Source organism: Vulpes vulpes, chromosome 15 (assembly GCF_048418805.1).
Source record: "Vulpes vulpes isolate BD-2025 chromosome 15, VulVul3, whole genome shotgun sequence".
Classification (NCBI taxonomy): Eukaryota; Metazoa; Chordata; class Mammalia; order Carnivora; family Canidae; genus Vulpes; species Vulpes vulpes.
In genome coordinates, this window is record NC_132794.1 from 94,597,335 (window position 1) to 94,611,518 (window position 14,184).

The 14,184-nt window shown below is 41.0% G+C and overlaps 1 protein-coding gene across 1 annotated transcript in view; it reads left to right on the top strand.

Annotated features, from left to right (window-relative positions):
- SORCS3 (sortilin related VPS10 domain containing receptor 3) overlaps window positions 1-14,184 on the top strand; it is a 586,685-nt gene that overhangs the window by 290,152 nt on the left and 282,349 nt on the right. The gene's annotated exons all lie outside the window — the stretch shown is intronic.

Sequence of the window (14,184 nt, forward strand, 5' to 3'; positions counted from 1 at the left end):
TGGTAACTAGCTGTGACCTCCAGCAGGTCACCTGGTGCTGACTGTGGTGGTTCCTTGCCTGTAGAATGGGGTGGGACAGGCCGGATCCCCGCCTCCCAAAGATATCCTAACCCCCAGGATCTGAGAGTATGTTAGGTCACATGGCAAAGGGGGAATTAAAGTGTATATGGAATTATGGTGATGAACTACATCTTAAATTAGATCTTGGAAACCTATAAGTGGCTGATGTTAAGTCAGCTGACATTAAAATAAGGAGAGTACTCTGGATTCTCCAGATGGATGGTTGTAATCACAGTCATCTTTCCAACTGGGGAAGAAGGAGGAAGCAGTCAGAGGGAAGTGATGGGAGAAAGACTGGTCTGGCCATGGCTGGCTTTGCTGATAAAAATCGGCCATGAGCCAAGAAATGTGAACAGCCAGGCTCTAGGGGCTAGAACAGGCCAGAAAACAGTTCCTCTCCCACAGCCTTCAGAAAAGAGCTGAGCCTTGCTGACATCTTGGTTTCAGCCCAGCAAGACCCATTTTGGGGCTTCTGACATCTAAATTGTAAGATACAAAATTATATTGTTTCAGGCCACTAAGTTTGTGCTTATCTGTTCTCAGCACTAGGAATTGAATATTGTAGGCGATAGTCCCTGGCCTGGCTTCTCCAGGGAGGAGAGAAAGAGGATCAAGGAGAGACTGTCTGTTGAAGAACTTGGCAAATGATAAAATGCAATATACCCAGAGCCTGTGATAGGGATGCAGAGCAGGTGTCTTGAGCTGGGGACAGAAAGCACAGACCAAGGGCTTCAGGGGTATCCCAACTCCTTGCACGGTCTGGCTCCATTCTGTTTTCCTGGTAGCTGAGGGTCTACCCCTGGGAGGGTGGGATTGGTGCCCTCTTTCGCTTTCCTCAGGCAGGCTCCAGGGCAGGGTCCTTGGGAAGTTGCATTGTTCGTTGTTGATCCATCCAGCATTGAGCTGTATGTGAGCCCCTTCCTGCGCACCCCCCCCCCCAAGTGTGGGCAGTGACTGGGACGTGAGGAGTTGAGTTGGAACGTGTGTTCATGCGATCAGCATTCTTCCTGGGTGGGGTGGTGCCCCCTGAGTGCAGTGAGCTTGCTGCTAGTACCAGTGATGCTCTTGACTGAGCAGCCTCTCCCAACAGGATGTGGGTTATTTCCAAGCTTATTCACACCCCTGATTGTTTCCCTTGTGATAACTGAAAGGTCCTCTTATCTTACCTTTCCTAACTAAAATAATCCTTCCCAAATATCTAGGTTAGGTTCCTGAAAATTGCCTAAGTCAGGGGCTTCTTATATGAAGAATAAGATCCATAGGGAAAAATAAAAAAACAGAATGAGCAGGTAAACTTAGGAAAGCCCTTGTCCCTTTTTTTCCTCAATGTTCACTGAATTAAACACTAAAGATAGCACACTAAATAAATACTATATCAGTGACAATCTGTAATTCTTAAATTAGTCATAATGGGTACTGTGCAATTAATTTCCATTTACCATCCCTTGTACCCTGGAATCTTTTCAGGATCTCCTTCCCACGCAGATTTAACAAGATGCTTATAAATTAGGGTTTGTTTTGTGGCAGATAGTATGCGTACTGGTGAGCATTCTTTTTCCCTCTTCATATAGCCCCTGCCTTTCTGATTTTAGGGTTTGAAGCAGTGACTTTTAACTCTGGGGTTCCACCTTGTTCCCAGACATGCGCAGTAGTGGCGTGGATGCTTGAAACAGCAAACACCTTGGAGGATCTTGATGCAACTGGTTTGATATTTATCAAAACCTCTCCCAAAGCACCTGGTCATTATCTGTGCCTGTGACAACAGTGTGCCAAATCCCATGCCTTGTCCCCACCTAAGCCACGTCTCTACACACTCCGTCTGATGGCGGGAGTCCACGGCTGGGCTTGTGTCTTTCTTTAGTGGTCCTAACGTGGCCAAAGACAAAACAAATCAAAGCCCCTCCACCAAACCAAAACAAAGCATTAAAAATAATTCAACCCAAGTAATGAAAATTACTTCTAGCCCAAATCCTATAGACTTCAGTTTTATTATTATTCGTTTTAAATTGTGAAACTTTTCTTTCCTTCTCTCCCTGGGGTGGACTTACTTTCCTAAAATATTAGAAATAAACACCTTGCTGAAAAATTATATGGATGTTGCTTTGTTAAATTTATATTTCCAAAAAAGAGGTACTGGAGTTAGCAGAGGGACTGCTGCTAACTGAGTGACTGAGTGACGATACTGTAGGTGGGGCTGGTAATGCTCAGGCCACCAGCAGTGCTTCTGGTAAAGGTTTGCTAACTATTTTTATTCAGGTGGAGCAAGCTTCTCTGTCCAGGGCACTGGGAAGCCACAAATACAATGCACTGAATAGTTGGCCAAGCAAACTCAGAAACCCTGAGTGATGTTCACTCAGCCACGCATCAGATGTTTACTGGGCATGTGCTTTACTGAGCCCAGCAGAGAAAACTGGAGTGTGGTATGAATGGAGCTCTCTGCCTTTGAGGAACTTAACACCAACGTGGTCAAGTGAGATGAATACAAGTGAAACAAAATATAACTAACATTTTTAAATATATAAAAATAGTTAGAAATTTTTAGATACTTTATTTTAAAGATTTATTTCTTTTTGAGAAAGAGAGAAAAGAGAAAGAGCAAGCACACAAGCAGGAGGGGAAGAGGAAGAGTGATTCTCAAGCAGACTCCATGCTGAGCTCAGAGCCTGACTTAGGGCTCCATCTCACAACACTGAGAACAGGACCTGAGCTGAAACCAAGTGTCAGACACTTAACCGACTGTGCCACCCAAGTGCCCTGATATTTCCAATATTTTAAAAATAAAACCATAGTTCAGTGTGATAATACATTTGCCAGTGGAGCTCATGGAAAGCAGAGCTTGTTCTGCTGGCGTATTCAGGAGGCTTCATGAAAGGCAAGGAATGAAAATGGGCCTTGAAGAAAATGATGAGCAGGGAGGATGCTGGGCTTTCCAGGCTTGACAGTAGCATTAGCAAAGGTAGGGAATGTGAGGGTAAGGCAGAGTGATTTGAACAAAAGTTTTTGGGGGAACGCTTGCTACTAGAGCACAGGGTTGCATTGTAGTGGTCAAGCCTGAGAGCAACATGGGAACCCAATTGTAAAGTGTCTGAGGTGCCAGGCTTGCTTTTCATGACATGTAAGGGATATGGACGGGAGTCTCTTCTAGAGAGGAAACCCTGTTTTCAGAGCTGGACTGAGGGAGACCCATCCTGCAGTGCAAGGTGGGTTGGGTAGTTTAAAGTGTGGAGAGCAGATGGGCACAGAGATTCCTGCTCCAGAGGGCAGGGCAGGAATACCAGTCCTGAGTGGGCAGGTGCTCTTACTGCTCTCTCCATTGACATCCCCTCCATATCCTGCCCTCACCCCACACTTCTCCTGTGCTCAGAGCAGTGCTCCCCATGTGCACAGGCACTTGCCCATCTTCCCAGTTTTTCCAAGGGCAGGTCGTGGGTAGCATAATCCTGTTGAGATTCTTGACAGGGCTAATGGGGAAGTGTGTGTGTGTGTGTGTGTGTGTGTGTGTGTGTGTGTGTGTACGTGCACATGCCTGAAGAGTGAGGGGAAAAACATTATTATGAAGGTAATATAGCTCATTGCAGAACACTTGAGGAAAATAGAGAAGTATAAAGAAAAAATGAAAATTACTTATGATCTTAAGTAGAAACTAGTAGAAACTACCAACATGTAGTGAATTTTTCCTTCAAGTTGTTTATCTATGCATAAATATAGGCATGAGATATAAAGAACTTTGAACAAAATTAAGATTATGCCATGTTTTCAGACTGCTTTTATACACACTGCTTAAGCATCTGATTATTTTTCGCATGTCATAAAACTATCTGAATTCATACTGAATGGGTGCATAGTATTCCATGGAATGGGTTTGGCCTATTTTATTTAATCATTCTATCAGATATTTGTGTCGTTTCCAGTTTTTTATTATTATAAATAACCCTGAGATGATCATATAGGTGCATTAGCCTTTTATTGGGTCCCTGATGGTTTCCTTGGACAGATTCCTAGAAGAGAAATGACAGGATCAAAGGTATGAATATTTATAAGAGTCTGGTTCCATGTTGCTACTTTGCTTTCCAGAACAATCATGCCAACTTCTGCTCGCATCCACACCGATTGTCTGCCTCCTTCACTCCACTGCCTTTGCCATGGTCACTGGTATCCTCTAGGTTGCTGGATTCACTGGTCAGTTCTCAGCACTCATCCTAGTTAACTGTCAGCTGCATTTGCCACAGTTGAATACTCTCTTCGCTGATAGGCTTTCATTCCTTGGGTTCCAGGTTTCAAGGACACTGTACTCTGGGTTTTCCTTCCTTTCTCACACTCCTTTTCTAGTGCCTCCTTATGTCTTTGTTCCTTCAACAGAGCACAAGAGCTCTGTTTTCTGTCTGCTGTCTTGTTGGTCTCTAGATTCACATCTCTAACTGCTATTCAAACACTGATGCCACGTAAATTCTTATCTGCAGGCCAGCCCACTCTGAAAATAAGCCTTGTTCTACCCATTGTCCGTTTAAGGGCCTTTTTGCATGTCTATGAGGCATCTTAAACCTAGCCTTTACACAGCCCTGTTTCTTCTTTCCAAAGCCCGCAGCCTGCCCTTTCACAGGCTTCCCTATCTCCTAAATGCTCACTTTGTCTTTTTTTCCCCAGCTGTTAAGGCCCAAACCCTATCAGATAATAGGAGTTATTTCCAACTTTTGATGATGATAAGCAACATCGAGATGAACGTACAAGGTAGAAAACTTTGTAATGGGTCTCTTCACTTTCTCTTACAGCCTACATCTCACCTGTGAGCAGAATCTTTTGACTTTTCCTTTAAAAATATAACCAGAGGATGGGATCCCTGGGTGGCGCAGCGGTTTGGCGCCTGCCTTTGGCCCAGGGCGCGATCCTGGAGACCCGGGATCGAATCCCACGTCGGGCTCCCGGTGCATGGAGCCTGCTTCTCCCTCTGCCTGTGTCTCTGCCTCTCTCTCTCTCTCTGTGTGACTATCATAAATAAATAAAAAAAAAATTAAAAATATAATCAGAGGAACACCCGGGTGGCTCAGTCAGTTAAGCCTCCGCGTTCGGCTCAGGTTATGATCCCAGAGTCCTGAGATCAAGCCCCATGTCAGGCTCCCTGCTCAAGGAGGAGCCTGCTTCTCCCTTTCCCTCTGCTCCTCCCCACTCCGTGCTTGTGCTCTCTTTCTTGCTCTGCTCTGTCTCTCTCAAATAAATGAATCTATAAAAAATAACCAGAGATGGAGACAGAGCATCTCAGTACATCAGCCCTCACCTTAGCCCAGGCCAACAGCCTCTCCCTCTGGGTCATTACAGTGGCTTCCACCTAGACTCCAACGCTGTCCTTGCTATCCCTGCCTCCTGCAATGCTCTATGCAGTCAGAGTGGCAGCCTGAGTGAAAGGATCAAGAGACAAACCACGGCCTGTCAGTGCTTTACTCAGAGCCCACCAGTGCTTTCCACATCACTTAGGATAAAGCCAGGGTGCTTCTGTCACCTACAGACCCTGTTTCCAACACCCTACCTCCTTCCCTCTATTCTAGTTCACTGGACTCCTCCATTGGTTTTCAAATGCCCTCTCCTTTCAATAAGCCTTTCCCCCCTGGCAAAACTGCAGACCTTCTTCAGCACTTCCTGTCTCTAATCCTGCTTTATTTTGTTCTGAAGGATTTAATTACTTTCTGATAAGCTGCATATTTTACTTATTTGTTAGCTTATTATCTATTCTTCCCCCACTGGCGTGTATGCTCTCTGAGGGCAGGGATTCTCATTCGGTTTAATTATTGCTCTTATTCCTTATAATAGAGCTTGGCATAAAGACTCAGTTAATAATGGTTGGATAAAACACCACAAATGGTGTTTGTTTGATTAGTTTTAAATTTTCCTCAGCACACTGTTTTATGTCCTTTCATGTCTAATTGTATATTTTTGTTTTTGTGGGTTTTTAAAAAGATTTTATTCATTTATTTGAGAGAGAGAGCAAGAGAGCGAGAGAGAGCAAGCACCAGTGTGAGCGGGGAGGGGCAGAAAGAATCTGAAGCAGACTCCACCCTGAGCTCAGAGCCCTTCGTGGGGCTCAATCCCAGGACTGTGAGATCATGACCTGAGCTGAAACCAAGAGTTGGATGTCAACACCGTCACCCGGGCGTCCCTACTTCTGCATTTTTTTAAAAAAATAGTGACAAAATGTACATAACATAAAATTGACCATCTTTTTTTTTTTTAATTGACCATCTTAAATCATTTTTAAGAATATATTCAGTGACATACTTTTACATTGTTATGCAACCAGTCTCCAGACGCCTCTCATCTGGCAAAACTAAAAGTCTCTACCCATTAAGTAACTCTTCATTCTTCATTCCCCTAGCCACCAATCTTTCCACTCTCAGGCTCTATGAACTTTACTACTTTAGGTACCACATGGAAGTGGAATCATATACTATTTGTCTATTTGTGACAGGCTTGCTTCACTTAGCATAATGTCCTTGCATTTCATGTATGTTGTAGTACATGTCAGAATCACCTTTCTTCTTAAGGCTGAATGGTAGTTCATTGTGTATGTGCCACATTTTGTTTATCCATTCCTCCATCAGTGGACATTTGGGTTGCTTCTACCTTTTAGCTATTATGGAATAATACTTTTATGAACATGGGTGTATAAACATCTCTTTGAGACCCTGCCTTCAGTTCTTTGGGGCATATATCCAGAAGTAAAAATGCTGGTCCATATGAAATTCCACTTTTAATTTTTTGAGGAACCACCATACTGTTTTCTGTGGTAGCTGCACCATGTCACATTCTCACCCAAAATGAACAAGGGTTCCAATTTCTCTACAACCTCACCAATGCTTATTTTTTTCTGGTTTTAGTTTTTGTCTTTTTTTGATCATAGCCATCACATTGGATGTGAGGTATGGTGTCTTATTTGTGGTTTTTATTTGCATTTCCCTAGTAATTACTGATGATGAGCATGTTTTCATGTGTTTTGGCCAATTTTTATACATCTTTTTTGGAAAATATTTATTCAAATTCTTTGCCCATTTTTGAATCCAGTTGTTTGTTTTATGTGGTTAGTTGTTTTTCTTTGTTTTTTCTCCCCGACTGGCTTCAGTGATTGTTGCTTTCTTGGTGAAACTTATGTTAAATTATGAAGGACAAGTAGAAGCATGCTTAATGCAATTGGTTGAGGTAGAAAGACAAGGAGTCTAATCTTGGCAAAGTGAGTGGCATGTATAAATGGTAGGTGAAAGAGACATGTATAAGCATAAATATGCATTGATGTGTATCTGTAAAATGTATATGTAGTTTACATATTTCTCTCAAAAGAGGACTTGTATGTATATGTATGTACGTACATATCATATATATATTATGCAAGATTTCTCAACAATAATACTATTGACACTTTGTATTGGATAATTAGTTGTTGCGGGGTTCTGTCTTGTATATTATAATGTATTTAGCAACATCTCTGGTTTAAATCACAAGATTCCAGTAACTCCTTCCACTGCCCCCCTGTTGTGGCAATTAAAACGTGTCTGTACATTGCTACATGTCCCCTGGGGGCAGTGTGTCCTCCACCCTTGCCCTAGTTGAGAACCACTGATATAAGAGGAGGTGTTGGATGGATAGATGGATAGACAGATGGGTAGTTGGATGGGGTGGTAGTGAATGCTGGTTTGTTGTTATATTGTGATTAAAAGCTTTATCTATAACAGGATCTATTTATGTATAAGTCAATACTCAACAGCATATCAATTATGTCAATTGGTTTGGGGGTCAACTTAAAGAACATCTTTCTTATATTCTTTGTGAGCTTGTATTGATATTATTGTTATTTCTTATTGAACACTAACTGTGCTAAGTGTCCCCCATTAAAACTCAATTATACAGTAAATTATAGTATTTCTCCTTTTCTATTCAGAGGGAGTCTAGTTGTATTCTGAGACTATTTTCAAAGCATTGAACTCCAATTTTTTCCTTTGCATTTCTAAGCAGAGTGAGAGACTGAGAAACCTTTAGCTTTCACCCATTTTGTAGATGGCACACAGAACAGAGAGATTATAATTGAATAAAATAGCATATTCATCAATGGTATTGTAAGACATGCCAAGCAACAGGAAACGGTGCATTGTGGAAAGATTTGTGGGGAGGATTCTGACCTCTTCAATATTAATTTTGACTGGTATAGATACAAGTAAACTTAAGTTTTTGAAAGCATAAGTTGGCTAAGCATGGCCCTGCCTAATTGCTGACTTCCTTGTGTGTCCTTTGCAATATGCAAAACCCTATTATAATTAGGGCTGTTGTTATTCAACTTTCCGAGGAATTTCCTGCAAAAAACTTTACACACTTAAAAAAAAAAGATATTCCAAATGTTAGTAAACTCTAAGGCTTGTCCATTTCTAATCCAAAATACAGACAATTCACATACAGTAAACAAGGGAAATTGGTAAAGACTGATTGTATGAAGTTCTTACCCCTAGGGCAGTGATGTGTTTAATTCCTTCAAGAGCTGGGACCTTCCTTTGAAGAGAGGAAAGTGGTTATTCAAAGCCACAAAAAAACTTGGAAAATTCACAATTGCCTATTGATGGGTGTTCATTGTGGCAATGTTGATATATGCTAATAGAGTGTGTTTTTCTTAAAATATTATCAGCAATGTAAAATGCATGTAAAATATAGGTTTTTTTTCTCTTTTACTCTTTCATGGTTTTTCTAATTGTGGTGAAAAAAGAAAACAACATCTAATAGGAGATGTCCTCTCATCAAACTCTTCAAATTGTACAATACAGTATCATTAACTATGAACAGCTAAGAACTTTACCATTTGCATATCTGAAACTCTGTTCGCTGAACAGGAACTCCCCTTTCCCACCCCACCCCTCACCTATCACTTTCTTTTTTTTTTTATACTTTTTTTAATATAAATTTATTTTTTATTGGTGTCCAATTTGCTAACATATAGAATAACACCCAGTGCTCATCCCATCAAGTGCCGCCCTCAGTGCCCATCACCCAGTCACCCCCATCCCCCGCCCACCTCCCCTTCCACCACCCCTAGTTCGTTTCCCAGAGTTAGGAGTCTCACATGTTCTGTCTCCCTTTCTGATATTTCCCACTCATTTTTTCTCCTTTCCCCTTTATTCCTTTTCACTATTTTTTATATTCCCCAAATGAATGAGAACATACAATGTTTGTCCTTCTCCGATTGACTTACTTCACTCAGCATAATACCCTCCAGTTCCACCCACCTTGAAGCAAATGGTGGACATTTGTCATTTCTAATGGCTGAGAAATATTCCATTGTATACATAGACCACATCTTCTTTATCCATTCGTCTTTTGATGGACACCGAGGCTCCTTCCACAGTTTGGCTATTGTGTTTATAGCAGCAATGTCCACAATCACCTATCCCTTTCATTTTGATCCACAAAGCTCAGGAATGATGGGAGCCAAAAGGGAGGTATATAATCCCCGAATTGCTTCAGTTTGTCTTCAGCCTGCTTGGCATTGCTTCTGACTTCCGTTGTTCTCTTACTCACTCTTATTTAGTACTTATGGGCCTTTGCTAAACTTTTTGAATCATTACCTCATTTAATCCTCTCAACAGCATTGTGAGTTAGATACAATGGTTATCTATTTTATTTTATTTTATTTTATTTTATTTTATTTTATTTTATTTTATTTATTTTATTTTATTTTTTATTTTAGATGAGGTAACAGACTTGGAAAAATTGAGTAATACCCTCACGTTTACACAGAAAGTAGTTGACTGAGGATTTGAACTCAAGCCACCCACCCCCAGAGCCTATAGTATTAGTAACTCTCCTAAACCATATTTGAAATACCCTGTTCTCCTTCCAATACACACATACATTCACCGCAGGTCTTGTGTCAGGAAAAGCTGGATAAAGAAAGCGAAAAGAAAGCAAAAACAAAATAATGCAAAACCAAAATCTCCAGTGTAAACTCTTTCCCATTCATATTGTCAAAGTCACACAAATACAGAACCCACAGACATGTAAAGGAATTAATCACCATAGGCTTTATACTTATATACCTGCAATTAAAAATTAAGGGGCAAGGGTTGTACATTTCTTTGTGTCAGTAGAAACCAACTGAAGCAGGAGAGCAAGGTTCTTGTCTCACCGAGTAAAAGAATGAATCTCGGGCAGCCCTGGGTGGCTCAGCGGTTTAGCACTGCCTTCAGCCCTGGATGTGATCTTGGAGACCCGGGTTCAAGTCCCACTTTGGGCTCCCTGTATGGAGCCTGCTTCTCCCTCTGCCTGTGTCTCTGTTTCTCTCTGTGTGTCTCTCATGAATAAATAAATAAATGAATCTTAAAAAAAAAAAAAGAATGAATCTCACAGACAAAGTAGAGTAAAGCAATAGAGTTTTATTAAGCAAGGATACAGTAAAAGCTCTCAGGAGTGAGAGTCCAGACAGAGTTGCCAACGGGGACCTCCATCACAGTCTTTTATTTAGAACTGACCAGGGAGCTTGTAGTCTTATCATTCTTGGGATATCTTGGTTTGAGAAAGGACTTGTGATCACATATTTAGTGGCTTCCTTTTAGGGACTGGTTATCCTTTGTTGGTCACAGGTGACCGTCATAAAAAAAAGACCCGCCTTCCTCCCTACACACACACACACACCTAGGGCAGGGTGGTCTGGTTTCTTCTCTTACCTCTGGTTTTTGAGATTTCTGTGAGCCTGATACTGTAGCCCCCTACCTCTCTCTCCCTAACTAGCCACCCCCCTCCCGTCCCTTACTCAAAACTATCACAGCTTCATAAGAATCACGTGCCTAGCTCATAAATTCAGTCCACAGGCATATTTAATTTGGGTACAGCTTTTTAAAATATTTTATTTATTTATTCATAAGAGACACACAGAGAGAGGCAGAGACATAGGCAGAGGGGAGAAGCAGGCTCCTGCAAGGAGCCCAATGTGGGACTCGATCCCGGATTCCGGGATCAGGACCTGAGCCAAAGGCAGATGCTCAACCGCTGAGCCACCCAGGCATCCCTTGGGTACAGTTTTTTTTTTTTAAACTAATTTCAAATATTTTCAGAGAAGGTGTGCACCCTTCATGTTGGCAAATTGCACACCGCTCCTTGTCTTTTCTTTTTGGCTTCATTCGCTTATTTTACCTACTTTGCCCCCTTAAGCATTTGCGTTTGAAATCCCTGTGACATAGTAAAATGTTGGGTGGATATAGGATGATTTTCTTCACACATGTTGTATATTAATATACAATACCTGTATTTTACCTTGAGACAACTTCTGGTGAGACATTTGCTCTTGTATTATATTTATGTTAATATTATGCTCCCCTCTTTTTCTTTCTTTGTTTTTGCACTAACATTTTATTTCCTCTTTGGATTCCTATTTATTTAATTCTTCATGGTCTCTAGGCAGGAGATAGATATGAATCAGACAAGGAAAGGGGCTTTCTGGAAGTTACTTTTTTTTTGGTGGATCTCTTAGAGATGCTTAAGAAAAGGACAAAGACTTGCTTCTCCAACTCCTACTTGTCCTTTGGTAAAAATAGTAAAGTACTGTGATTTCAAGGTCCAGGAAAGTGGTGGCATTTCAGCTGCTCAGAGGAGGAAGTAGGCAAGTTGCTCTTCTCCTCTGAGTCTTGGTTTTCTTATCTATAAAACACTAACGATCCTAATGATATTCGGTTCACCAAGTAACCTGTGTGAGATTTCGATAAAGTATCTGGTGATGTGCCCAGCACAGATTCAAAATCCAGGACATACAGATTTCTGTTTCCCTTCATTTCATTCTTCTCAGAAACTGGGATTGAATACAGACACTGCCAGTGATACCAAGGTATATAAAGGATTTTTGATGAGCATGTCAGAGAAAGGTTGCAATAAAAATGTGCTCTTGCCAACAAAAGCTCTCTAAAACCACCAAGCAGTGTCAATATGCCTTATATATGAATTCATTAATGTATGTGTGCGTGCCCATTTATGCAGCATCAGCATATGTGTGAATGAGTATGTGCACACATACATGCAGCATTTGTGTGTGGATTAATGTGTGTGTGTGTGTGCAGGTATGTGCATGCATGCATACACCCAGAAGGAAGCTGCGGGGGGAAGAGACTACATTGCACTAGATATTTGATGGTAACTCTTATTCAGGATATAGTAACTCATGGTATATAAAATAAAGTTCATTTATGATGTTGGTCTTATCTTCTAATTAAAATCATAGGCATGAAGCTTCTTTATACCTGCATAAAATAAGCAGTTTAATTTCTCTGCACCAAGGGAAAAATGATTTCATTGCCTGTTATGTAGCCCATCAGCACATGGTGGGAAGCAAGTCAGGGTGGTGATGAAAGCCTCATTCTTCCTCAGCATATTTTTCCTCTCAGACTTTGTGAGGAGCATAGATGCATCGTCTGAGCTATTCTCAAGGGCAGCAGGGGTGCTTTTATCTGCTGCCCCTACCCCTTTACAGTGCTAAGGGAGGTGAAGCTATTCTGTCTATAAAAAATCCATCTCAGAGCGTTTCCCCAAGATTATTCACCTATGAATGAAAAAAATATATTATACTGCATCCTTTCCTTAAAAATTTGCTGATAACTAGTAATGACTTATTTCAATGAAGCCAAAGCAAATATTTGAGAAAAAGAAAGTAAGCTTGTCTTGGAAGCTGAAATGAATAAAAGAGGGAAAGGACTGTGAATCTTTGCAGTTAAAGGGATTGAATCTGTTTTAAAACTTACTTTATAATAGTAATATACACTATGGGTAACATTTTAAAAATCCTGCTACTTAATAACTTTTATTTTATAAGGTATGGGAATGGTTTTCAGCTTTATTTCGTACTTTGGGTCTTGGGATTCAGACCATGTGTAGAAGTAGCCCTAACAATGAGTGGCAGTATAGCCAAAGGCAGGGAAAACTCTGAGAGGAAATAAACTTATTTGCTCATTCAGTCACTCAGCAAACAACAGGAGGAACTCAAAGAAGCTAGGTCTAGGTGGATAATAAAGGTCAAAGGGGCTGTGGTTCTGATGAAGCCAGAGACAAAAGCAGAGGGCAGAGTTTGCTAGGCTGTTTTAAGGATTTTAGAATATAGGAAGATCAATGATAAGCCATTGAATGGTTTTAAGTAGGGGGATGTCAGAATCAGATTTGTATTATAAGACAATTGTTCTGGCCACCTTGTGACAAAATGGATTGGGAAACAGGGCAAGAGGTGACAGCACTGAGATTGGCTAGGAGTATTTTCTAGTAATCCAGTATAGAGATTATGATGTTTTGGACTATGTCAGTTACAATGGGCAGGGAGAGAATGGATCTGATTTTAGAGCTAATTAGTAGATAAAATATATGGATCTCAAAGACTAATTTTCAGAGGTGATTGTAAAACAGAGTCAAGGGTGAATCTCAGGTTTTGGGCTTTATATTGAATCATTAATAGGAACAAGAACTGAGCCAGGCAGGACATTGTGGGAGGGGGATAGGCTTGGGATGAGGTACATTGTGGTACATGGTGAGTTTGAGGTGTTTGTGGACATGTGGACATCCAAATAGAAGAATCTGTCAGGAAGCTGAGTCTGAGATTGAGAGGAGACCTCAGGTCTACATTGAAGTTTTGAGTTATTCCCAGAATGATGGTAATTGTAAAACCAATCAATCAATCAATCAATCTTGGAAGAAGTCTCTGAGGAACAGTACATTGAATAAAAAGAAAGGAGGATCTATATTGAAGGGTTAGCAATGGTCACGTTATATGGAGATCAGAGAAAGTTGAGTATTCAAAACAGATGAAAAGGGTAACAAGATGAGCATGATGTTATGGAAGCCCCTGGTAGAGAATGCTGCAGGAAGGATGGAATTGCCAGTGGTATCGAAGACTGTTAGGAGTTCAACTGTGAGAAAAGTCCAAGTGTTTAAGTGTCTATTGGATTAAATACTGTCTCAGTTATTGTTGTGGAAGCTGAGAATTAAGTAGGCTCCAAGGTGACCCATTATGAACAGAGACATTGAGTTTGAATCTGCTCCCTAGAATGCCAGAACCTTTTTCCTACACCATTCTGTCTATTCGGCTTGGGGATGAGGCACTTTCATGAGCAACAGCCTTTTCCCCAGGGC